The sequence below is a fragment of the Protopterus annectens genome, chromosome 8.part0, assembly GCF_019279795.1.
Source record: "Protopterus annectens isolate FY-2018-M chromosome 8.part0, PAN1.0, whole genome shotgun sequence".
Lineage (NCBI taxonomy): Eukaryota > Metazoa > Chordata > Ceratodontiformes > Protopteridae > Protopterus > Protopterus annectens.
The window spans coordinates 1102045182-1102071091 of NC_056741.1; the positions used below are offsets into that span (position 1 = coordinate 1102045182).

General features: G+C 42.6%; 1 protein-coding gene across 2 annotated transcripts in view; it reads right to left on the reverse strand.

Annotated features, from left to right (window-relative positions):
- The window catches only part of RFX5 (regulatory factor X5), a 654045-nt gene that overhangs the window by 58894 nt on the left and 569241 nt on the right, over positions 1–25910 (reverse strand). The gene's annotated exons all lie outside the window — the stretch shown is intronic.

Consider the following 25910-nt stretch of genomic DNA (forward strand, 5'->3'; position numbering starts at 1 on the left):
TATGCAAAGGAATGCATATACCAGTGATGGCGAACCTATGACGTGTGTGTCAAAGGTGACATGCCATGATGTTTTGGGTGACACACCAGCATTCACCAACACCTGAGTTACCACAGAAACTAAATGAACAAAATACAAGAAATTTGTGACCCTGCACTTGTCTATTAAAATTCAGAAACAAAAAAGTCATTAATTGATGTTAATGAAATCAAATGCAATATGTTCCATATTTTTTCAGTTCAATTCAAAATTACTATCAGAAGTAGGGTCATTTTTAAGCCCAATATCAGTGCGCATATTGTTTTCTCTATTGTAAGTCACTGATTTTTCTTTTACTTTTATAATACATAGCAGTGCACAAGAGTGGACTGTATTTTTTTAAATAAATGAATATGTAAAGAATTGTTTCTCTTTTTTTTCTGCGGTGACATGCCAGCAGAGTCAAGATAGTCATTCTCTGAATTTTTGACTCACTGAGCACAAAATGTTTGCCACCACTGGCATACACACTCTTTACTTACAGAAATGTAAATACAAAAGGAATATTTTTATTTAGTCATATAATTAACCTATTTGTAAACATGTTTTGTTAGAAAATGTAACAACTTACCGTAACAGTAGATACTCAAAACACAGGAGTACTGGCCGTGAGACATTAAGGATGCAGATGTTTCACAAATGCAGCAGCCATAAATCACATTTGTTTATGGTTTTAGTGTTTGCTAACTTGTTTAACACGTACAAGACAAATGTCAGGTTTCAACACTGACCCAAGAACTAAGAACTGGTTAAAAGAAAAATAAGTGGGTCAAAAAAATGTTACCCTACACTTAGCTGAGTGTGAATTTGACAAGATTTAAATGCATAACGTTCAATTCCCCGATGAACTCCTAGATACCTCTTCCCCACATTAAGTCACTGCTGGCCTTTTTATTTGCACACAAGTAATGATTCATTGTGTTAGCTTTTCTCAATGGTTGTATGAATGTGGCATTAGTCTACACAAGTCAGGAGTACACTGAGTGAGAAAACATGTTGTCCTGAAGCTTCAACCAGTGTGTTTTGTCGAGCTGACTATTTGTCAAATTTAATCTTGACAGAATCTGTGGGGAACTAATAAAAGGTGCAAATTTATCAGTTAATCTGTTAGTCTCAATTGTTTTGTAGGCACCCATGCTCGGGGTCACGTGTGAACACTGACAGCATATGCCAACAACTTGGGACAGGCCAAGAACCAAAGCTCAGAAGGCTTATTCCTGACATAAAATTTTAAAAAAGGAAGTCTAACATCGAAAGTCATGGTTTACATAATTATGGCTGGTGAAAATGTGCATCAACGACCTAGATGTCTGCAGAAGAGACATTTTTGAAGCAAGCAATAGAAGCAACTGCAGAAGTACTGGAGTGAGCTTGGATTGCATTTTTCAATGGGCTGTTCAACAACTGATTCACTTGCTAATCTACTTTGAAAAGATTGACTGCCAGGCTTATTTATCCTCTCTCTGCAGGAAAGGAGGTGTTTTGTGTGTGTGTGTGTGTGTGTGTGTGTGTGTGTGTGTGTGTGTCTGTGTGTGTGTCACACTTCTAGTTTCTGTTGAGCAATTACAACAAGGAAGTGAACAGACTGGTTTACAGACATTTCAGAAACTGTGTTTAGAAGGAAATGTGGATTAGTCCTCCTCCTCTTAAAGCAGCATATATGGTTCCTTTAACAAAATATCCTGCATCTTTGTTATCCTATCAGCAGAGATAATGGCCACAATGAACAGTGTTTTCCTAGCTACAAATTGCAATGCTACTGAACCAGCAGGTTTGAATAGAAGACATGCAAGCATGTCAGTTATGAAGTTCATAGTGGAGGGGGAAGAGAGGGTTTCTTAAAAAATGGGTAGAAGTGTACCACTTCTTAAAGGAAGTAATTATCCAGCTGGTGAAGAGACACATTGACATAACTTGCACCCTGACTAAATGGAGAGAACTGGGTACTTCACCCAAAGTAGAACCTCAATCACTTGGCACAGTAAATTTGCCTCAACCACTTCTGGAACATGACATGGAAGACGTGGAGGAATCAGAGGATCTAAAGCAGTAGCTAGGCTAAGAGATGGAGAGAGCAATTTCCCTTTCTAAAAGGGATAATAATGACTATTACCATGAAAGTTTTCTGAACTGCCAGGGACCTAGGAGTCTGAAACCATACCTTCAGCCACTATGGGGTGATGAGAATTAACTCTGGTCTTTCCTGCCAATACTTAGAGATGAGGTGTGAGAACGGTAGGAAAGGTGTGGAGATGTACAAGAATCTCTCTAGCCTTGAGACAGGGGCTGTACTACCACAAACTCCTAGCATTTCTGCACCAAGCAAAAGAGGGGAAGGATTTTACTATCCTGTGTGATAAATAGATCAATTTCTCTAGTAAACCAGTTCTAGAAAATCTGACACCAACACAGCTTCTGAGTCTGCAATTCCAGGAGGAGATCGAAAAAGTATCACAGTGTGTGTGCCTGGATATTCACCTACATGGGATGTGAAATGCTGACAGTGGTGCTTCTGTCTATGGTGCAATATCAGACATACACTGTCTCTCGTTATATAGGACATGACATATTGGCTGCTACAACAGCTAAGAAGGGTTCCATATGTAGATTCTCCTTCAAGGTCTTGAGGGAAGGGTGGCTGACTACTGGTCCAATTGGCTGAAGCAAAGTACTCATCTCCAGGGTAACCAACTCCCCAGAATTATGACAGAGCTGGGATTATCCCCCAATTTCACTAGGGAAGCATCCACTGTCAGGACAGCCTGTGACAGACTTTGCTGAAGGAATGGGTGGTCCACTTAGAGGTCAACAAAAACTGTCCATCATGCAAGGCTCCAATAACATAGGTCTGACACCTGTCTCTGTAACGGCATACACCTTATCATCTATTGCAACACCTACATCCTCAACAATACACAGTATTCCATGAATACTGTGACAGCCATAAAGCACTGAAGCTTGGACCTTAAACTGCATCCTCACTCAAGCTGCCAAAATTATGATTTCCTGAGCCCTTTTCATAGGCCTCACTTACAGCGGACAGGGTCCAGCTTTGCATATATAAAGTGAGTCTTCTGAAATGGGATCAGAGTTGATTCTTCCTAAATTATATTCACCCACAGGAAATGCCATGGAAGTTCACACTGCAAACATAACACCAGAAAGTCTTTCAATGACACCACTAGAAAACAATTATCTAAGATGGACATGTAATATACATATATTTCGAAAACAATATTTATTAATCTTTCAGCCATCACTAAAAATATATACAAAGCATAACCTTTGGTAAATAACCATCTTTCAAATTTTATAGTTTATTTTGTCACACATTATAATCACTTAATGATAATATGCATTTATGAACTGTACAGTCTTCATGGCACTCAAATTGTAAGGGTGTACTCTACTACAGTCCTAAATGTAAAAACTAAAAACCTTATTAGCATATTATTGCCAACTCTTTATTATTTAATTGTTAACATGATATTTTGAGCATTACAAATTTGGTGTCTGTATTTTATTCAAACAAAATCCTTAAACCAGTTCATATTACTGTTTTATTCAAACAAAACCCTTACGTCATTTTCCACTAAATTTTTGTATAAATATTTGTATTTTGCAAAGGACAAATTACACTTAGGCAATTTTGGCAACATGAAATTCTGATAAAAAATTAGAGGAATTTTTAAGGATTCATTTCAAATAGCTAAAGTAAAGGCAAACATCAAGGGCACTGCTAGCAGCATCTTGAAGTGGCTTTAACTAATACATGAAGCAATAATAATAATAAGGTTTATGACTTTGAGACAAGGATAATCAATGACAATGAAAAAGCAGACTGTGATTAAAACCTGGTTTAGTAATAATAATCAATTAACATTCCAAGATTCACAGATTACTATAAAAGCAAAATAAATAAAAGTGGAGGTGTTGTTTCAATTTATGTAAGGGACTGCATTACATCTTCATAGCCTTAATACATACAGAGAGACTGTGGCATTGTCTATCATTACTGGTAGCGAAGTATGAAATTCAGTTTCTTTTTATAGATTTTTGTGTATGACTATTCTTCAAAAAAAGTAGATGCTGATTGACGAATTACCAACATACTTTAACAAAAAGCACTAAATAATAGCTGGGGATTTTAATACTCCAGGAACTGACTGTTTTCCCCGATGACATCTCATAAAAGTTTTTCCCAACCTCTTGCTGTCATCTGTACAAAATCAATTTACTCAACTGTTAAAGAAAATACTCGTGAAAGTAGGGTACATGATGTTGTGTGGGTTAAAATAATTACAGTTTTAACCACTGTAACAAAGGCCATTGGTAATTCAGACCATGCATGTGTGTTTTGGGAAACACAAACAAAAAGATTATGAATGTTACTTAACTCAAGAAACTTGCAGAAGTTTTATAAAGCAGATTAGGTAATGATGAACACAGACTGACTAATGGAAATGGAAACAAATAATGTGTGAAAATAGCATTGAAGATAGTTGGAATTTCTTCTACAGTTTTATAGAGTTTACTATTCATAAATATGTGCCAATTTTGACTGATAAATATTGTGAGAGACTTGTACTTAAATCTCCTCTATGATGGTCTAGATCTCGGCAAAAGCTTCAGGTTAAGGAAAAAATATATTTTTTGGAATACTTACAGGTTTTCCATCTTACAAACAAGCTCCTAACAGTTTAAGGTGTCTTATAGGAACTCCAAAGCACATTAGGACTTCAAACTGATAGATTATATTAAGGATAACAGCAATGATTTCTATAAGCAAAAAGTACAGTTGTATACACTTACCATAAATGTAAATGTTCAAGTGTATTCACTGTTGCAGTCATTACACTTGGGTTTTCCTGCTGGCAGCCTGCCCTCAGTCGGCCTGAATTCCAAAGTCTAGGTCCGGCGTCGGTTGCTGTCACCTCTTCCCTGACGTCAGTGCGCCAGGGGTATAAAAGATGCGGCCGACGCCATTTTCTTCAGTTTTTCTTGCCCCAGATGTCAGGTGCCCCCAAAAGGGTAGGCTAAAAATATGTCAATAAAATATGCATGCACCAAAATATATTATAACTTCATCTACAAGCAAATACACCACATAGGTTGTAAAGATTAGAGAAGTGTAGATAAGTTCTAGCAAAGAGAAGGGGGGTGGTGGGTGGGTAACCTGGACTGCAACAGTGAATACACTCGAACATCTACATTTATGGTAAGTGTACACAACTGTACTATGTTCTTCGTGTTTCACTGCTGTAGTCATTACATTTGGGTAGAATCCCAAAGCTATGGATGGGAGACTGGAGCTAAACAGCATTAGGTGAGGCTATAAGGCCCTGAAGAACTGCAGTGGCAAAGCCTGCCCTGGACTTAGAGTAGAGAGGCAAATGATAATGCTTTGTAAAGGTGTGAACAGAACTCCAAGTAGCAGCCTCTAGAATGTCTTTGGTTGGTACTCCTCTGAGAAAGGCTGCTGAAGTAGCTGCAGCTCTGGTGGAATGAGACCTAATGCCCTTGGGCACAGGTTTGCCATGGTGTAAATAGCAGAAACAAATGTAGTGGCTTATCCACTTTGAAATAGTCTGCTTTGATATAGCATTTCCTTCTGATCATGGAGCATATGTCACTAGTAATTGCTCAGTTTTTCTTAGAGCTTTAGTCCTGCTCAAGTAGAATCTTAGCTGTCTGTGTACGTCCAAGGAATGCAGAATTCTCTCCCCCTTGTTCTGCGGATTTGGATAAAAGGTTGGCAGATGAACAGTTTGGTTAAGAGCCACACTGGAAACCACCTTAGGCGTAAATGAAGGATTGGTCCTCAGAGACACCCTGTCTGGGTAAAATATAATAAAAGGCTCCAAAGCCATGAGGGCCTGTAGCTCTGCGACTCTTCTTGCTGAAGTAAATGATAGTAGCAGAGCTGTTTTCCATGATAAGAACTTTATATCAGCAGTAGCAGCTGGTTCAAATGGAGGCAGGGTGAGCTTTTCCAACACATAATTGAGGTCCCATGCAGGTATTGGTGATCTTCTAGGAGGCCTTACATTTTTGGATCCTCTTAAGATACTGCTTTAGTAACGGATGAGAAAAGATTGGTGGCTCTGTATTGTAATGAGCCGAAATGGCAGAGGCATGGATTTTAATTGATGAGAAAGATAGGCCTTTGTCAAGCATCTCAGTCAAGTATTGCAATATCTGAGGAATATTTGGTTCTGCTGTATCAGTTCCTTGTGCTTGATTCCAAGCACAGAATCTTTTCCATTTATCAGCATAAGATTTTTCTAGTACTAGGTCTTCTGGCTTCCAAAATGACATCCATCACAGCTTTACTGAGTGGTGTTGTTTGTATAACTACATGATCAGCCATGCTGTCAGGTTCAGTGTCTGTAGTTGATTGTGCAGGATCTGACTGTTTTGCTGGGACAGTAGTCGAGTTCTTTGAGGTAAAGTCCAAGCTGGGTATTGAGACAAGTTCTTTAGGATTGGGTACCAGTATTGGCGGGGCCAATCCGGGGCAATTAGTATCATCTTGGGTTTCTCTTGTCCGACTTTTAATAGGACCTTGGGAAGAAGAGGCAGAGGAGGAAAGGCGTAAATTGATAGGTTTTTCCAACTGAAGGATACGGCGTCCACTTTCCATGCTTGTCTGTGATAAGTCCTTGTGCAGAGTCTTTTCAATTGAGAACTTTGAGAAGAAGCAAATAGATCTATGTCCAGGCTCCCCCATTTCTTTGTTATTATGCTGAAGATTTGTGGATCTAGTTTCCACTCGTGAGGGTCCATAAGGTTTCTGCTTAAATCGTCTGCCAGAGTATTTTGTTTTCCTGGCAGGTATTGAGCTTGAAGATGTATTTGGCAAGTCAAAGCTGTGTCCCACAGTACCATGGCTAATCTGCAAAGGGGGTATGAGTGTGTGCACCCCTGCTTGTTTATATACCACATAACCGTGGTGTTGTCCGTCTTTATCAGTAGTTGTCCTGGATGAAGTCCTTGAAAGTTGTCAGGACATTTTGAACAGCTAGCATCTCATTTTGGTTGATATGTAGATGCATTTGTTTTGGGGTCCATATGCCCTGAATGCATCTTCCCGCCATTTGGGCCCCCCGTGCATAATCTGATGTGTCTGTTGTTAAGGTTTGGCTGGCAGGGGGTAGAGTGAAGGCCCGTCCCATGTTTTGGTGACATGCCTTTGTCCACCATATAAACTCCTGTTGTAGGCAGGGAATGAGAGGAATCATTGTTTCCAGACTGTGACAATGTTGACCCCATAAACTTTTTAGGTACCATTGAAGTTTCCTCATATGCAGTCTTGCATATGGAATCAGTAGGATGCAGGATGCCATGAAGCCCAAAGCCTGCAGAGTTTGTCTTGTTGCCATCAGTTTGAAGCAAGTAGTCAGTTGCCTTTGTTTGTCTGGCATGAGGTAAGCCATCTGGGCAGTTGTATTCAAGCTTGCACCCAGGAATGTTATCTTTTGAGAGGGTACCAGTTGTGATTTATTTTTGTTTACTGTGTACCCAAGGCATGTTAGAAGCCTTTTCACAAATGTCAGGTGTTGAAGAAGAATGTCTTTTTTCTCTGCTTGACTGAGACAGTTGTCCAAGTAAGGATATATTTGTATACTTCTTTGTCTGCAAAAAGCAATTACTGGTGCCAGGCACTTTGTAAAGACCCTGGGCGCAGTAGCTAAGCCAAAGGGCAGTGCAGAGAATTGGTAATGCATTAAGCCAGCCTTGAATCTGAGGTATCTTCTGCATGATTCCCTTACTGGGACATGCAGGTATGCCTCTTTTAGGTCTAATGTCACCAGCCAAGCATTCTTGCCCAGCATGGGCAGAAGCTGCTGCAAAGTCAGCATTTTGAATTTTGGAATGTTCAGGTATGTGTTCAAAATTGATAAATCCAGTATTGGCTGCCAGGCCTTGCCCTTTCTGGGTACCAAGAACAGTCTTGAGTAAAAACCTTGTCCTTTTTCCTGCTCTGGTACTGGCTGAATGGCCCCCATATCCACGAGGGATGTAACCTATTTCTGTGCCTCTGCCCACTGATTTTTTGGCAGATCCAGCCAACCATTTGCCATTGGCAGAGTATGGAAATGGAATCTGTATCCCTGTGATACTATGTTTAGTACCCACTTGTCCTGGGTTATTAACTGCCAATTTTGAGCAAAAAGTGCTAATTTTCCCCCTAAGGGTGTTGCCAAAAGGTAAGTGCTTGGTGAAAGCAGAGGGAAGTCATTGGGACTGTTTTCTGTAGGTTTGCACTTTATCTACTCCAGATTAGGAGGTAGAAGCACCCCATTGCTTTGACCTGTAAGAATCTTGTGCCTGGTATCTGGAACCCTTTGGGCGTCTGGATTTGCCCCTTTGAAGCTCTGTCCAACACAGGAAAGGACCAATTCTTTGTAGGCCAGTGTCTACTGAATCTTGGTGGCTGCACTTGTAAGAAGTCTTTTACAGTTTGCATAGACTTAGCTTTGTCTTCCATTTTCTTTAAAACCTCTTCTGCCTTAATACCAAACAGAGTATCATGCTGTAAAGGTGCATCCAGTAATTTAGCTTTAACATGATCAGGCAAATTTTGCTCTTTTAGCCAGGCATGCCTCCTAATCACAGATCCAGAAACTGCGGCCTTGCAGGAGCCCTCTAAGGAATCAAAACCACATTGCAAAGTATGCTTTCCAACTTGTTCAGCTGCATGCAATAATTCCTGCAATTCTTTATTTTTTGCACATTCAGAAATCAACATCATTTTCTGTTTCAGCAACCCCATATAACATGTTGTTGATACTTGAGCATTTGAAACTGGCAGTTTAAGGCTCTAATAGCCAAGGTTGCAGATGTATAAATCTTCTTTCCCCATCTATCCAGTGCCCTTGAATCTCTGTCAGAGGGGGTAGGATTTTTTGCTGTTGAGGCCTTTACTCCATCTGGACCCTGTGAAATAGTTTCAGGATCAGCAGCAGAGTTTCTAAATAAAAATTTGTGTGAGTCAGGGACCCTGTAAAATCTGTCAGGCTTGCTGGGAGTTGGAGGTAAGGAGTCCGGGGTCAAGCTTGACTCCGAAAACACATCATCCACAATGTCTAAAACAGGTGGTATGGCTAAAGGCCTGTGCTGAGGGAGAAGAAGGAAATCCCTGAGCCTCTTTTTTGATTCTGAGAAATCTTGACTTTCCCAGTGAAAATGCTCCCTCAAAGTGTGCAAGGTTTCTCCAAATGAATAATCCACAGGAGGTGATGCAGATGGGATAGACTTCTCTGCATCAGAATCCTCATAGGGAGGTATAGATAATTCCTGATCAGAAGAGGAATCAGAAGAAATAGAAACCTGATCTGAAGATTCATAATCAGTGTCTTGCCTAGGCCTCTTATCAGGAGGGGGATGGGGAACCCCTGATCAAGGTAATAAGGTCTTCAGCCATTTTGATCATCTGTTTTTTAGGCATAGCGGCATGTGCACGTGGCTTATGCGTTAGTTTTTTAGATTTAGAAGTTGCTTTTGTTTTGGGTTTTGCAGCTGTCGTCGGTTTGACATAAAAATGTTGAGGCCTGAATACACCCTCAGAAGCCGGTGCCTGCTCAGCAGCTCCGGACCCATCCAAGGGAGATACATCCGTGGGTCCAATACTTTGAGTATCTCGTGGCGTGCCGGACTCCACATGGGTCTTGGTAGAGGCCTGCGACTCGAAAGTAGCGGGTATCAGGGGCTGCGAAAGCACCTCACTGAGTACTGGCGAACCGGCGACTGGCTTAGGAGAAGCTTCGTCATCTGTTTTGGACCTCGACTGTCTGTCTCTGTCCTTTTCTTTGCATTTTCTATGTACTCCGGTAGTCGGATTGCTATCCGACAACATTTCTGGGTAGTTAAATCTGTTTCCAAAATACTGTGAGGCAAAAACATACAGAGGCTTAATAGTGCGTTGGTTAAATCTAGTAAATAAACCAACAGGTGGGGAAGCAGTGGAACAACAAACAAGGAAAAAACAACCACTTCCAGAGCCAATAACTAGTCCCTGAAGCTCTCGATAAGTAAAAGAATTATTCACTTTTTCTGACATCGGAATGGAGCAAGAAAAAAGTTTCCCCAACGGGGTACTTAGCTTTAGTGAAGACTTCGGTTCTGAAACTCAAACTCGAATATTTCAGGAGTCGGCCGACTGGCTCTTGCGAAATGCTTCTGCTTCAGGCACCGCACAGCAAGAAAGACTAAAGAAAATGGCGTTGGCTGCTTGTTTTATACCCCTGATGACCTGACGTCATGGAAGAGGAGACAGCAACCGATGCAGGACCCAAGACTTTGGAATTCAGGGCAACTGAATGCAATCTGCCAGCAGATTACCCAAATGTAATGCCTGCAACAGTGAAACACAAAGAACATCAGTCACTGCTGTAGTAGCCTTAGCTTTACAGGTTAGATACTGCCAAGGATATAATAGCCAGCCAGCTTCTAAAGCTTCAGAGCAACTTCCAAGTCCCCAAACCATCAGCCAGCTTAACCTGATTAAAAAACAGGTGTAGGCACCAAGCCCTTCAGAAGTTTCATGCCAACAGAGAGAAGGTGGCGGAGCCCTGAAAGGACAATGCTCAAACAACAAAATTCACACCCTGACATGAACAACACACCAAAAAACAAGGAAGATGAAGGAATGGCTACTGCAGGAGAGATCATTTGAGCATCTACTATTATTTTAAGTTTACTTGCATAACTGTACTATGTTCATCATTATGATTGCAGCAGAAGTTGCCTTACCTACATGTGTAGCTTACCCTAGCTTACTATATTTTGGAGGTGGAATTAGAGAGGTCTAGGAGCCTGATCTAGAACTAGAGGAAGAATCAATCTTATAGTGCTTTGTAAAAGTATACACAGAGGACCAAGTTGCTACTTCTAGAATACTTCTAGAATCCAACCCTTTTTAAAGCACCATAGATGAATCCCAATCACTGGTAGAGTCAGCTATGAATCTGCCTGGAACAGATTTGTTGTGGTGAGTATAACAAAAGGCAATAGCCTGAGACAACCATGTTGGAATAGTCTGTTTCAACATATGGTGTCCCTTCTTGCCTTTACAAGAAGTGAACAACTGATCTGAAGATCAGAAAGATTTAGTTCGGTCAAGACAGTACCCAAGTCATCTGTAGGCACCCAAGGTATGGAATATCCTTTTTCTCTCATTTTTAGGGTTTACAAAAGAAAGTGGGGAGATGGATAGTTTAGGCTACAAGTTCATAGGTTCACAGGAGTTTACTAGGCTAACAGCCGTAGAACCCTTACAAGCCTAGCTATATTTATCCCGAGTTGCCCCAACTGTCAGTGATTAGGCGAGTGAAGTTAGCAGAGGTAAGCATCTATGGTAGTTAATACTGACTTCCTCTGTCCAGGTGGGACATGGGCACCATCCTAGGAGTGAATCTGCAGTCGCCCATCCATTGATTTACATTGTGTTTGAAGAGGATCAGGGAGAGGCTCTGTTTCAAGTGAACTGGAAGCTTGTTCCAGAGAAGTGGCAGTCTCTGGAAGATGCATCTATCTCTCCACCATGACCTGTTCATGTCAGAGGCTAGATTAAAATCTCTGGAGCAAGTGACCCTCTTGCAGTTTGATTTACGAACATGCATTTCCATCAGGGGTGGGTCAGAGACTGCCCTGTAAGCCAGGCACAGGTCACCCCTTATCAGCCCATAGGAGACAGAATACAGTGACAGGTCTTTCAGTCATTCCATGTTAAGACTTGTTTTGTGTACACTGTAATTTGTTGGTGAGAAACCACTGTGGTCTCTCCAACTGTTGCAGGTGTCTGGTGAGGTACAAGCAAAAGGGAGCATTGTATTTAATTATTGGTCTGATGAGGGCTGAGTATAAGGGAATTATAACATCCTTAGGTTTACATGTGAGGCTATTACTTATAAAATGTGCCACATAGAAGGATTTCCTTACTACTGTGCATACATGATGTTTAAAGTTTAGACTGCTATCAATCCGAGTACCCAGATCACATACCACTGGGTCTACACTTGGGGGGGGGGGGTGCTGTCTATAATGTAATTAGCAGGGATGTCTAGTCTGCGTTAACCCTGTCAGCAGTATATTAACATCATTACAGGACTCAGTAATTGCTCTCAATTTGCAATAGTCAAACACAGGCCATTCAAGTTTGCCTGAACTTCTGAGAAATAAATTCTGAACAGTAAGGGGCCCAGCACAGAACCCTGTGGTATACCACTGCTGACTGGTCTTTTGCTAGAGGTACAGTCACCCACTTTGACAGTATGTGTCCTGCTAGTGAGTCAGTTTGCTACTCATTTGGTAATGTAGGGGCTAATTCCCAATTGGATGAGTTTCTCTATAATACCTGAGTGGGGGACTGTATCAAATGCATTGGCTAGGTCAAGATAGGCAGTATGCACTGTTTTCCCTCGTCCGGGGCTTTGGTGACTTTCTCAAAGAAATCAACCATGCTTACCAGGCATGCGCTACCTTTAACAAATCCAAACTGGATTGGGTCCAGAGTTTGGAGATCACCTATGTCCTTGTTAATAAGGTCCACAATGACTCTTTCCATGGCCTTGATGATAAGGCTAGTCAAGATTATGGGCCTATAATTCCCAGGGTCGGTCGATGGTCCCCCTTTGTGCAGAGGGATTACTGTTGGTGTCTTCCATTCCACAGGAACATAGCCAGTTCTCAGACTGTGTTTAAAGAGAGATCCAAGTGGGTCTGCTAGGTCATTTTTAAGTTGTTTAAAAGGCAACCTGGGATTTTGTCTGGTCCCAATGATACCATGTTCTTGGCCTTAGAGAATATCAAGATGACCTGCTCTCTTGAGATAATAGGCTGAGAAATGGTGGCAGGCATACTTTGGGCATGACTGGAGGGGATGAGGGAGATGAAATTTTTCTCCAAATCTGTCAGCTAGCAGGCTGGCTACTGCCTCCAGCTGAGTACAGGTGGTTCCATCCACAACCAGTTCACCACATAGCTGCATATTCCCTTTTAGATTCTGGACACAATTAAAGAATACTTTGAAATTATCCTTGGCTAAGGAGGCTATTCTTGCTTTGTAATTAGCTTTGGAGGACTTGACAAGATCTCTAATTTGTTTAACCTAGAGAGGGATTTCTTCCACTGCTGAGCCAGTTCCCTCTTGTTCTTGAGCATTAGTTTCTTTTTCTTGATTAGCCTGTTTACACTAGGGGTCCCATCAGGCTGGCTTGTTTTTTTAGCAAGAGATGGTTTAAATCCAGTCAGGTACAGCAGATTCTGTACAACTGCTTAATTGGTTATACAGGGTATTGTTGTACACCTCTGCATAGGAGTCTGTGTTATTCGCGTTCAAGCAGGCTTTGAAACTTCTTATACCATCACTTAGTAGGAGGCAATTTGCCTCTGAAAAATTCTTAAGCGTTTTTGAGCTTAATGGGGTATGCGGTCATGTATGTTTCCCAGCCGATGGTAGGTAATTAAAATCACCCAAGAGTAAGGTGTTGGGCTCTATGTCTAGTGACTCTAGCAAGAACAGGTAAGCAGTATGCCTTTCCTGTTTCATGGTGGGGGACCTAGAGACCTATGAGGTGGTAGGTGGGGGACCTACAGACCTATGATGTGGTAGGGGGGTTTGCCTATAGTTAATTGGACATGGAGTAGCTCAAGAAATTCGTATTGTTTGACCAGTCTCGAGGTGTACTTATCCTTAATGAAGATCGATACACCTTCTCATTTGGTTCTTTCATGCTCAGTCTGTGGTCTGAACATATGGAGGTTATTGTAGCCCTGCATGGCTGGGATGCTTTCTGTGCCTTTGAACCATATCTCTGTGGCTGCACAGATCAGCATCTTCCAAAGTGAGGGGGTGCTTCCAGGGAGTGCAGTTTCTTGTTTAGACTCCTAGCATGAAGCAGCAGTACCTTGAGTTTATCTAGATTTTATGTTGGGAGGTTGGTTATTTTTACACTGCCTAAAAAAGGGACAATAGGAGGTGGCCAAAGCCTTTGCCTGTATCTGAAATGCCTAGAGGAGACAGGTGCAGACCATCACTGGCAAACAATGTGGCCTGTTGACCAGGTCTTCCCAGGCTGACAGATATTGGATTCCCTTGGAATGACACAAGAAACTAAGCCAATTGTTAAAGTTGTCACTTGTCCGGTCCGATAAAACAGACGAACAGTTGTGAGTTTGGTTCAAGCAGCTTTATTACATACAAACACATCCGGATTGAGGCTTAGTAACTTAAACTAAAGTAAACTTATAAAGAGACTGACTACCACACTCATACATGTTAACACTCTGGCTATTCACACAAAATGGTACTGCTACCTGCACATGCTCTCTATTTATACATACATGCCCTCACTTTGAAATGCTTCTTAAAGTCACAACACACACAATGTTCTGCATCCTCCTCCTTTGAGAAATAAGTCATGCAGAGAAATAATGATAATAATCACTGACATGCAATTGTACAGAAATAATCCTTTGGGATGCAATTATATAGAGCTAATTACAAGTGAAACAATCATGTTGATGTTGCTGTGTATTTTACACTAGGTCTGGAAACATGACCTGATCATGTGACATAAAAATTAGGACTGGGTTTAGCAACATGGACTGTCTTTAATGAATGTTCAACTTCAAGGACATCTGAGACATCATCAGGATTGGGAATAGGTACTGAGACATGTCCTTCAACAGGAACATCGCCTGGATTGCTCTAAGATCTAGAGTCTGTATCACAGGTACAATGCTGCAATATCAATTCAGACACTGGAAGAAAATGCCTGCGATTTCTTCTGTATTCTAAACCCTCAGAATCTACCAAGTAAGATCTCAGCTCAGCACATACACCTCTCACTTGACAGATTAGATCAAAACCTTTCGCTGTTTGCATCCTCACTATCTTTCCTTTTTCAATGGACGAATAAATCTGCTCTTTTTATTATAGTTGGACCACTGGAATGAATGCTTTTTGAATAGTTGGGCTTTGATTGCTCTGGTGTTTTTAGGATTAGGCGCCAACAAACTGGAAAAGATAAGCAAGGGTGTTCCTGTTTGCCTAGATAGAAGTCTCTGAGCAGATGAGCCAAGTAAATTGTCATGGGGTATATTTCTTGAAATTAAGCAAATTCAAGTAAACATTGGTACTGTCGCGCTTTGACCTCTCTAGTAATTGCTTTGTACTTGATACTGCACGTTCAGCTAGGCCGTTTGACTGTGGGTATTCAGGACTACGGGTAACATGGATAGAGTCCCACTCTTTTGCAAATTTCTGAAATAGCTGACTGGTAAACTGGGCAATGCTGTCAGTAATAACTGAGTGGATTACCATGGACTGAGAAATGAGGTTTCAACTTAGTAATGACAGTACTGGGTGTTAGGTTGGGTAGCAGATCAATCTCAAATCAATTTGAATAAGAGTCAACCAACACTAAGTAATATTAACTATTCCACTCGAATACGTCAGTGGCTACTGCTGACCAAGGTAGTTCAGGAATCTGGCTAAGCTGAAGTGGATCTTTTACCAAATACGGTTTAGTACTATTGCATATCGAACAAGATAAAAGTACTTATCGAAATCTTTTGACAGAGAAGGCCAAAATACTAGTCCTCTCGCCCTTCTGTTGGTAGCTTCAAAACCTGGGTGGCTATGATGCAAAATCTGGATGTACTCATGTTGGAAGGAAGTAGGAATGACAACTTTAGGACCTTTGAAAATGATACCATCTTCCATCAACATCTCATCTCTGTAAGGAAAATAAGGTTGCACTTCTGTTGGTATACAAGATTGCTTTCACGGCCATCCAACATTGATGAAGTGGTTGAGCTTTTGCAAAACTAGATCAGTCTTTGTATGATCTTTTAGCTCATCAAGTTTTGTAGTAGAAAAATTACGCACTTCCATGACACTGAAGTCAAAATTCTCTGCATCAAGCTTTTCTGTGGTATTTCTAGACGATCTGGATAAGGTATCAGCCAGATAAAGACGTCTGCCTTTTGTATAGACCATTTTCAAGTTGTACTTTTGTAATTTGAGCATCATTCTTTTTAGTCTTGCTGGAGCAGCGTGTAGGCTTTTCTAAAATAGTGACTAGAAGTCGATGATCTGACTAGCTCGGCCATAAATATAATCATGGAACTTCAAACATGCAAGCACAATTGCCAAAGGTTCCTTCTCAATCTGAGCACACTGCATCTCAGTTTGGGTAAGAATTCTAAACGCAAAGGCTACTGGTCTACTCTCTTAAAGAATAACTGCACCAAAACCGAACTTTGAAGCATCACAGGAAAGAATTACTGGTTTGTGGACATCATGGTATCTTAACATTGGTGAACTGGCAATTTTCTGTTTCAGGTCATCAAATGCTCTCTGGTGTTGTTCCAACCATGACCAGGTAACATTTTTGCATGTCAGCTCTCTTAAAGTCACTGATAATTCACTGACTTCTGGTATAAACTTGCCCAAATAGTTAACGATACCAAGAAAATGCTGCAAGGCTTGGATATTGTCTGGAGCTGGCATCTCAAGAATGGCTGTTTGTTTGGAAGAATCTGGTCATAAGCCTGAACTGGTAAATAAATTAACGACATAAGTAACTTCTGGTAGCCTGAATTTACATTTCAGAAGACTGAACTTTAGATTCATTTAACATGCTCTTGCCAGAACTTCCCTGATGTTTCTGTCAAGCTCTGCTTCACCATTGCCTCTAACTAGTAAATCATCTATTATTATAGCGCACGGATAGCCTGAAAAAATTTGCTCCACTGCACTCTGAAAGACTTCACTGGCAGAATTTATTCCAAAAGGCATTCTGAGAAATCTGTATCTACCAAATGGCATACTGAATGTAGTCAGTACTGAAAATTTGTGACTTAGCATTACTTGCCAAAATGAACTCTGTGCATCTAAAACAGAAAAAACAGTGGCATTTGGCATGACGGTAGCAACTTCATCGACTGTATGCATAGGATGGTGGGGTCTCTTTCATGCTTTAAGTCTCTTGGGTAAATACATACTCTGATTTCATCTGAGCTTTTCTTATGAGAAACTACCATGGAAGATACCCAATCAGTTGTTTCTGTGACTGGACAAATCACACCTTGCTGCACCATTTTATCTAACTGAACTTTGACTCTGTCCTGCATAGCTATCACAACTCTTCCCGCTGTTTTGATCACTGGACTGACCTCTGGGTCTAAATTCATGGACTACATAACTGGAAGTTTCCCTAGCTTCTTTTTGAAAATATCAGCATAATCTGTGAAAACAGCATTGGTGAAACTGGAACTAGGACGTGCTTACATGATGAACTTCTTTGGTAAAAGAAAGCAGTTTCATTTTCAAACTGTCTCTGAGATCTAATAATGACTGTACAGGTCTTTTGACTACATAAAATTGCAAGCTGTAACTGTTCCCAGCTGAATAGCACAAAAGCACTACTGATCCTTCAGTTTAATTTCTTCACCTCCATAAGCAACGATCTTCGCACAACTGGCCAAATTAAGCTGTTCACCAGCTCTTACTCTACCAAATGTTTCTGCTGACATAACATTGCACTTTGAAACAGTGTCCACTTTGAGCTCTGTGGGTTTACCATCTATGAGGACAGTACAAAACACTTTGTTTTTTGCCAACAAATCTACTGCATTAACCTTTTCACTAACCACTGATATACCATCTACATAGAAAGTAGAGTTGCAGCTTTCTATATGATCAGCTTGCTTTTTTGAGTAACCTTTCTTAATAAATTAATGAGGCTTGCTTGATTTACAAAGCTTTTGAAAGTGGTTCCATTTTTTACACTTGTGGCATTGCTGACCAAATGCTAAGCACATTTCTCTTTTGGACTCCTGATTGGCACCACAATTACGACAGTTAAAATGAGACTTGACTTGGGTTTTGCTGACTCACCCTTGTGATGCACTGTGCATATCTGTTTTACTGCTCTAGTCTTAGAAATTGCTGGAAAGTAGGGCTCTCCCTGGAAATCCTGCAGGGGCTGCAGCTGCCATGTGCTTAGGCCTGTTTCTGTTTGCCATGTGCTGCATGCTGCCTACGTTTGCTGTACAGGCTGCTAAAACCATGCTCTTATCACTTGCAAGCATATTTGTATGCTTTTCTGTAAGCTCGTGTATTTGACAAGTCTATGGCTTTGCTCAATGTTAAATCACTGTCTCAAAGAATAATCTTTCTCATTGCAGCATTATTAACACCACAAACAAGCCTGTCCTTTATTAACTAGGCTTTCAAATCACTAAATATGCACATTTTAGCTTTGTTTCTTTAGTCAGTAATATGTGCTGCAAAAGTTTCTCCTGGCTTTTGGTCTCTTGTATAAAATAAGTGCCTCTCCAGTGTAGCATTTGTCTGGGGGTTACACATTTCTCTAAATTTATGTTTCAAGCACTCAGGGTCCTTCCTTGCTTCAGCTTGTACAACAATATGATGGTTTTCTCCTTTTCCTGCATACACTGCTGGTGCATACACAAATGAATGTTCTCTTTCAATGGCTTATGACCCTGCTAGATTAAGCAGAATAAATATGCCCTAGTATGTGCAACTTTATCAGAAAAAGCTGTTTGTATGAAAATATTGTATTCCTGCTCAAATACTCTCCAATTCTTTGCAATATTATGATCAAACACAAGTGGACTGGGTCTGCGGAATGCCTCTGCCATGCCAACACACACAGTAATAAAGACCCTTGGAATTATGTATGAAAATACACACATACGTCAGAAATTTATGTCAGAATCTTGTAATTATGCTCAACAATGCAACAGACTCTTCAGAATAACTGCACTTTGCAAAATAAGTCTCCTTAGCACAAGAGCACTGAAATCACTGTACTTTGCGAAACCACTGTTACTAGTGTAAGAAACACTTTGAAATGACTGCACTTTGCAAATGAACTGTACTTTGCACACAGTAAACCCTTCAAAATAACTGTACTGCAATAAAGCACACAAGGCAAACACTTTGCACACTCTGAGGCACTTTGAACAACTCTAGTTATACTTTGAGTAGCTTTAGTCAATGCAAAATAGTAGCTCATATCACAAAATGTGGTCAGTTACTAAAAAAATGCAGTCCTTTGCTTTTACATGCTCATTTTGCCTTTTTATTGCACTCATTAAGCTCATTTGACTTTTATCATGCTCATTATACTTTTCTTGTGCTCGTTTTACCTTTAAACATGCTCGTTATGCAAATTAGAAGTAATTTTGAACACTCAAATAACTTTATCAAAAATTGTGGTTTCAAACATCTCGTTTGATCAATAATGCATTTTGTGCTTTTCAAATGCTTCATATCATTTTCTTTATGAAATAAATAATTTATGCGAGTTTTAATTACCTGAAATTTGTTTCTGACCTTTTTCAATCATCTGAGCAGGTTTGGACGAGTCATTCCTCTATATACCTCCATTTCTAACCATGCACCACAATGCTTGTCTTCTGGCTTCTTGTTGCTCAGACATCCCGGCTCCAACAGACATGCCACTCCTAACACCATGTCGTTCAGACATCCAGCTTCTGACACCATGTTGCTCGTCTGGTCAGGATAAACCAGATGAACAGTTGTGGGTTTGGTTCAAGCAGCTTTATTACATACAAACACATCAGGATTGAGCTTAGTAAAAAGAAGTTATGTCTTACCATAATGTTCCATCTGTACTGTTGATCCTCGTTCAGTCATTACCCATGGGTATGAGTTCCGACCTTGGAACCGAGCCGGCCATTTTCCAAGCTTGCGTCAACTTCAAACTCTCGAGCTAAACTCTTACCCACAAATCGCCCTCTCCCTGTTACCTCAAACTGAGTTTGCAAGTCAAAGAAGGTACAGGCTACCTCTGGTCAAATAACCTAAGAGGACCGGATGGCGAGATCCACTAGAAACCATAGGAAGGGGAAGGAGGGAGGGTCGTAATGACTGAATGAGGATCAACAATACAGATGGAACATTATGGTAAGACATAACTTCTTTATCTGATATTGTTAATCCTCGTTCATTCCTTACGCATGGGACAGAGTCCCCAGCTAACTCTATTCCTGGGAGGATCTCATGGACATTCCTGAGCACCATAGAACCAAATGATGCTCTTCCCCTGGTGGTCAAATCCAATTTGTAATGATTGATGAAGGTATGAGGTGTAGCCCAAGTTGCAGCTGCACAGATGTCATGTAAAGAAGCTCTGGCATGTAAGGCAGCATAAGTTGCCACCGACCTTGTTGAATGAGCTTTCATGGTAGTAGGCAACGAGATATTACATTATGTATAAATGAAGGTCACACAGTCCTTCAACCATCTATCTAATGTGACCTTAGCAACAGCAGATCCTAATCTAGGTCCAGAAAAGGCCAAAAATAACTGGTCAGATTTATGAAAGGACCTAGTCCTGTTTAATTAAAAACGGATTTGCCTGTGGATATCCAGGGTATGTAGGCAATACTCTCCTCTGTTTGAATGATTGGGAAAGAAAACTGGCAACTCAATGGTTTGATTAATGGACATTTCAGAGATCACTTTTGTCAGAAATGATGGATTAGTTCTCAGAGACACTCTATCTCTATGAAAAATCAAGTATGGACTCTTGATACATAAAGCTTGAAGCTCAGAAATATGTCTGGCAGAAGGAATGGCGACCAAAAATTAGAAGTTATGTACCTACCATAACGTTCCATGTTAGTTGTCTTCTCTCGCCTTCTTTCTTGCTGGATGGGTTCGGAGCCGATCCTCGGCTCCGACTCGGCACTTGCTTTAGCTCGAGAACTCCTTTTACCAGCTCGAGGCAACCCTATATCCCATGATGCAAGGCGGAACTACCTCAGATCTCGTTTGGCAGCTAACTAACCCTGCTAAAGACTTATCCTAATATAATTAGGAACCATGGTTCCTAAAAGAAGTCCTCATAACAACGCTCTAGAGGAAACAATCTAATAGGAACTCTCCAAGATCTGTCCAGGCCAGGGGGAAGGAGGGAGGGACGCAAGAAAGAAGGCGAGAGAAGACAACTAACATGGAACGTTATGGTAGGTACATAACTTCTAAATGTTAAGTTGTCAATCTCGCCTTCATTCTTGCTGGATGGGACCGCGTCCCTAGCACCTGTATCCCGGGTGGCTCAATGGAACAGACTCTTGAGAACAGTGGAACCAAAACTGGCCCTATCTCTGGAGGCCAAATCCAACTTGTAATGAGACACAAAGGTATGAGGCGTGGCCCAAGTAGCTGCTGCACAAATAGTGTCAATGGGAAGTCTATCCTGAAAGGCTACAGAAGTGGATAGACTCCTGGTCGAATGTGCTTTTGGCTTAGAAGATAGTTGTTTGCCCCTTAGAGAGTACACATAGGAAATGGTGGAAGTCAACCATCTAGATAAGGTCACTTTAGATACTGGAAGACCTAACCTGTTTTCTGCATAGGAGACAAACAATTGGTCTGATTTTCTAATTTGTTTAGTCCTATGTAAGTAGTACCTGAGCTGACGATGAACATCCAACAAATGCAGCTTCTGTTCAGTTCTGTCAGAATAGTTAGGAAAGAAAACTGGTAGATCAATAGATTGGTTAATATTGGTTTGAGATACAACCTTGGGAAGAAAGGAAGGGTTAGTTCTGAGCGAAACCCTATCCTTATGAAACACCAGATAAGGTGAACGAATACAGAGGGCCTGAATCTCAGAAACTCTTCTTGCAGAAGTAACAGCCAGCAAAATATAGTTTTCCACGTCAACAACTTTAAAGAACACGTAGCAGACGGTTCGAAAGGAGGTAGAATTAGGGATGCCAACATTAAGTTTAGATCCCATTGCGGAGGAGGATGTTTCACAGGCGGTTTTAGGAGAAAAACACCTCTTAAAAAGGCTTTGCATAACCTATGAGACATGATGTTATTGTCATGCAAGCCAACATGATATTTGGAAATAGCAGCCAGTTGTACTTTGACTGTAGATGACGAAGATCCCGAATGAAAAACCTCCGCCAGGAAATCCAAAACAGAATGTACAGGAGCGGTAAAAGGATCTATATTTCTGGCATTTGCCCAAATAGAAAAACGTCGCCACTTGCTAGCATAAACAGTTCTAGTGGACGACTTTAAAGAGGACACTAAAATGTCTCTGACTGAGTCAGAAATCATTGGTAGCCTGGCTAGGGAAGGAAGTGGAGCAACCAAGCAGTGAGGTTGAGAGAATGAATGGCCCGGTGTTGCTGACCCGACTGGTGGATCAAAAGATCCGAAACTGGGTCCAGATGCCAGGGCTGCACCAGAAGGTGATGATGTAGAGACGGAAACCAAATTTGTCGAGGCCAATATGGAGCAATGAGGATCAATTTGGCTCTCAAAACGGTGGCTTTCTGAATGACTTGTGGAATCAATGGAAAGGGAGGAAAAGCATAAAGAAGTCCCCGAGGCCAATCCTGGGTTAGAGAGTCTCTCAAGGGTTGGCCCGGAAGAGGAAATAGTAAGAAGTAATCTGGGCACTTGCTGTTTTGAGGAGTAGCGAAAAGATCGCAACAAGGGGTGCCCCACTTCAGAAAAATCTGATCCACTACAGATTGATTGAGAGACCACTCGTGAGGCATCAGAATAGATCTGCTTAGCCTGTCCGCCAATAGGTTGGACCTGCCGGGGATGTTCGTTGCTATCAGAAACCGCTGAGAAGAGATCGCCCATTGCCAAAGTCTGAGAGCTTCTCGACATAAGGGATAGGACCTGGTTCCGCCCTGTTTGTTGATGTACCAGACCACGGACATGTTGTCCGTCTGTACTGCAATAGTCCCTGTGGGAAGAAAGTCGCCGAGGGCTTGCAACGTTAAAAGCACTGCTCTCATCTCCAGGACATTTATGTGCAGGTGGTATTCTATGGGTTGCCACGTCCGTGGACCATCCTGCCCTGATAATGCCCCCACCCGATCAGAGAGGCATCCGTGGTGACTGTGGCAACTGGAGGAGGGGAACAAAGGGTCGACCCTGATGAAGAAGAGGGAAGATATCCACCATCGTAGATGAGCCCTGCAAGACTGTGTCACTAAGATCTCGTGTCTCATGGGCAGATCGTGGTACGACCACTGCGTGAATAACATCCACTGCAGGAGACGCATGTGGAAGCGAGCCAGTGGAAGAAGAACAATGGCTGCAGCCATTAGGCCTAGAACTTTCAAGACAAACCTGGCTTTGACCTTGTTGCTTTGAAACAGAAGCTGAACAAATTTCTGGATGTCCAGAATCCTTTGATCTGTTAGCCTGGCTAACATTTTGGTATTTAACTCTGCCTATAAAGGTGATAGATTGGCAAGGCAGCAGAGAGGATTTTTGAAATTTACGAAATTCCTAGACTCTTGCAAAGCTGTAGGGTGTAGTCTCTGGACCGAAGAAGCTGATGCTTGAGGTGGCGGAGAGGAGCCAGTCGTCCAAATAAGGAAACACCTGGAATCCTCGGCGTCTCAGGTGAGCTGTGACCACTGCCATGCATTTGGTGAACACTCTGGGGCTGAAGTGAGGCCAAAGGGCAGTGCTCTGAATTGGTAATGACTGGCTCCCAGCCGAAGCGGAGAAACCTTCTGGAGCCTGTGAATCTTTATGTGATAGTACATCTTGAAGGTCTATAGAGCACATCCAGTTGTCCTTGCCCAGAAAGGGCAGAATGGATTGCAGCGTGACCATCCGAATCTTGCCTTTCTGACAGACTTGTTTAGTCTGCTTAGGTCTAGTATCGGTCTCCAATCTCCCGTCCTTTTGGGGACCAAAAGAATCTTGAGTAGAAGCCGGATCCTACTTGGTCTGCGGCACTGTTTGGATGGCTCTTTTTCCAGGAGTTTTGAAACTTCCTGTCTTGCCAAATCCCTTTGACCGGGTGAGATGTCTGGAAGGGATTGTAGAGGTCTGGAAACCTTGAAGGGATTTTGTAACCCTCGGATATGATCGACTGTACCCACTTCTCTTGTGATAGGGATTGCCAGGCTACTGGGTACAGCGAAATTCTTCCCGACTGCCTCCAAGGGTGGACAGTCGGGCAACACCTCAGGGATGCTGAAAGGGCTTCTCAGGAAGAGACTCCCTGTTGCCCTGGTTCTGAGGACCCCCTGCCTCTAGGGCGTCTATTATTGTTACCCCTCTGCCTCTGGGGGTAAACTGACCACGTGTGTCCGTGTAGCTCCTTGGGCTTTACGGAACCACATCTTCCCCTTCTGACCCTTGGGATATGGTCTAGAAGGAGTGGAAAACTGGACTCCAACGGCAGAAAGAGTTTTACCGTCCTGTTCACATCTGGTCAAAGTATCCTTCACCTGAGGTCCAACAAAGCCGAACCGTCAAAGGGGTGTTGGTGAAGGACGCCTTAAAGGGGTCCGCAAAATTACACAGCCGCATCCAGGCTTGGCGTCTAAGAGCAACACCTGTGCCTGCGGCCCTGCTCGTTCCATCGGCTGCATAAGATATGAGCCGCATGGAGGAGTTAGATATAGAATTCTGGATAGCAAGCTGAGAGGCAATCTTTTCCTGAGCCCCAGCCGAAGGATCCTGGACTACTTCTCCCAGTTCCTTGAGAATATCTCGTTGAAGCCTGGTGAAGTGACAAAGTTAATTCAGCGAACGCATAGCAAAGGTCGCTGAAGAAAACATCCGCTTTCCATACCTGTCCATGGTCCTAGAATCCTTATTAGGAGGATGGACAGGTACTGAAGGATCCGCCAGTTCCTTCTTAGTGGCCCGCCACCACCATAGCATCCACAGACACACCTTTGGAAAAAAACTGTTTGTCCGAAGGTTGCGTGATGAAGTTGGATGGCCCCGTGGGGACAGGTTCCACAGAATCTGGAGCCACGCCTTCGAGCCACTACCTGCATGAGTGGGTCGAAGGCGGAGACACCCAGGAGGTGGAGGGTCGGGATCCAAAGCCTCCAGGTATACCGACTCATCCTCGGAGGGGTCAATGGAGGCCAATTCCCCTCTGTTTGAGGAGCTCAAGGATGTCTGAAAATGAGACATCCTCAGAGGGGACCGGGGAACCCTCCGACTCATCTAAGTCGCTATCTGATGTAGTAGACTCAGCCGGGTCTGTGTGTTTCGTCTTACGTCCTCTTCCGAGGGGTTCCCCTGCAGGGTCAGGAGAAACCTCGGAAGAGGAGGAAATTCCCAGTGGGGAAACCTGGGGCGATGGATCCCTGGGCCTGAGAGCAAGAGGCTGGCAAGAGGCATCTGCAGGCACTGATGAGGGAGGAGCTAGAGGATAGACCGTTGACCAGGCTCAGAGGCCAGGACACTCCTCATCACCTCAAAGGCTCCTCTCCCCGGGAGACCTGAACATACCCGCTCGAAGAAACAGGAATGGTCGGCTCCAAGGAGAGAGAAGGCTCGAGGCCGATGTCTGCGCCGAGCTTACAAAGCCGAAGCCCGAGGGAGAGCGGGTCGGACAAGGGTCCGATGCCACTAGCCCCTCGGAGCCGACAGTGGAAACCCGGACCGGATCCCTCCAAGGAAGGTCTCAAGGAGGAGATCGGAGCCGAAGATGACGGAGCCGAAGGATGTATCGGCTCGGCATCAAACAGTCGCTGTCCCAAGAAGCTCCGGCTCCGAACTCTGGAGTGGAGTCGGAGGAGGAATCTCAAGAATCGGGCTATAGCGAAGTCTGTTGAGACGGGCTATGGAGCATTTGGGCCAGTGCCTGAGATTTCAACAGCCTGCTTACCACCCTCTCCAAATCGTGGTCAGACAGCCTGGAAGATCTCGAAGATCGGGTCCGATGGCTCCGCTCCGACAAAGAGGAGACCCGGGCAGTGAATACTTAGTATCGAAGGGACCGGGATCTCTTCTCGGAGCCATCGGGCCGAAGTCCTTGAACCAGATGGAGCCGAGGATCTCGGCTCCGATG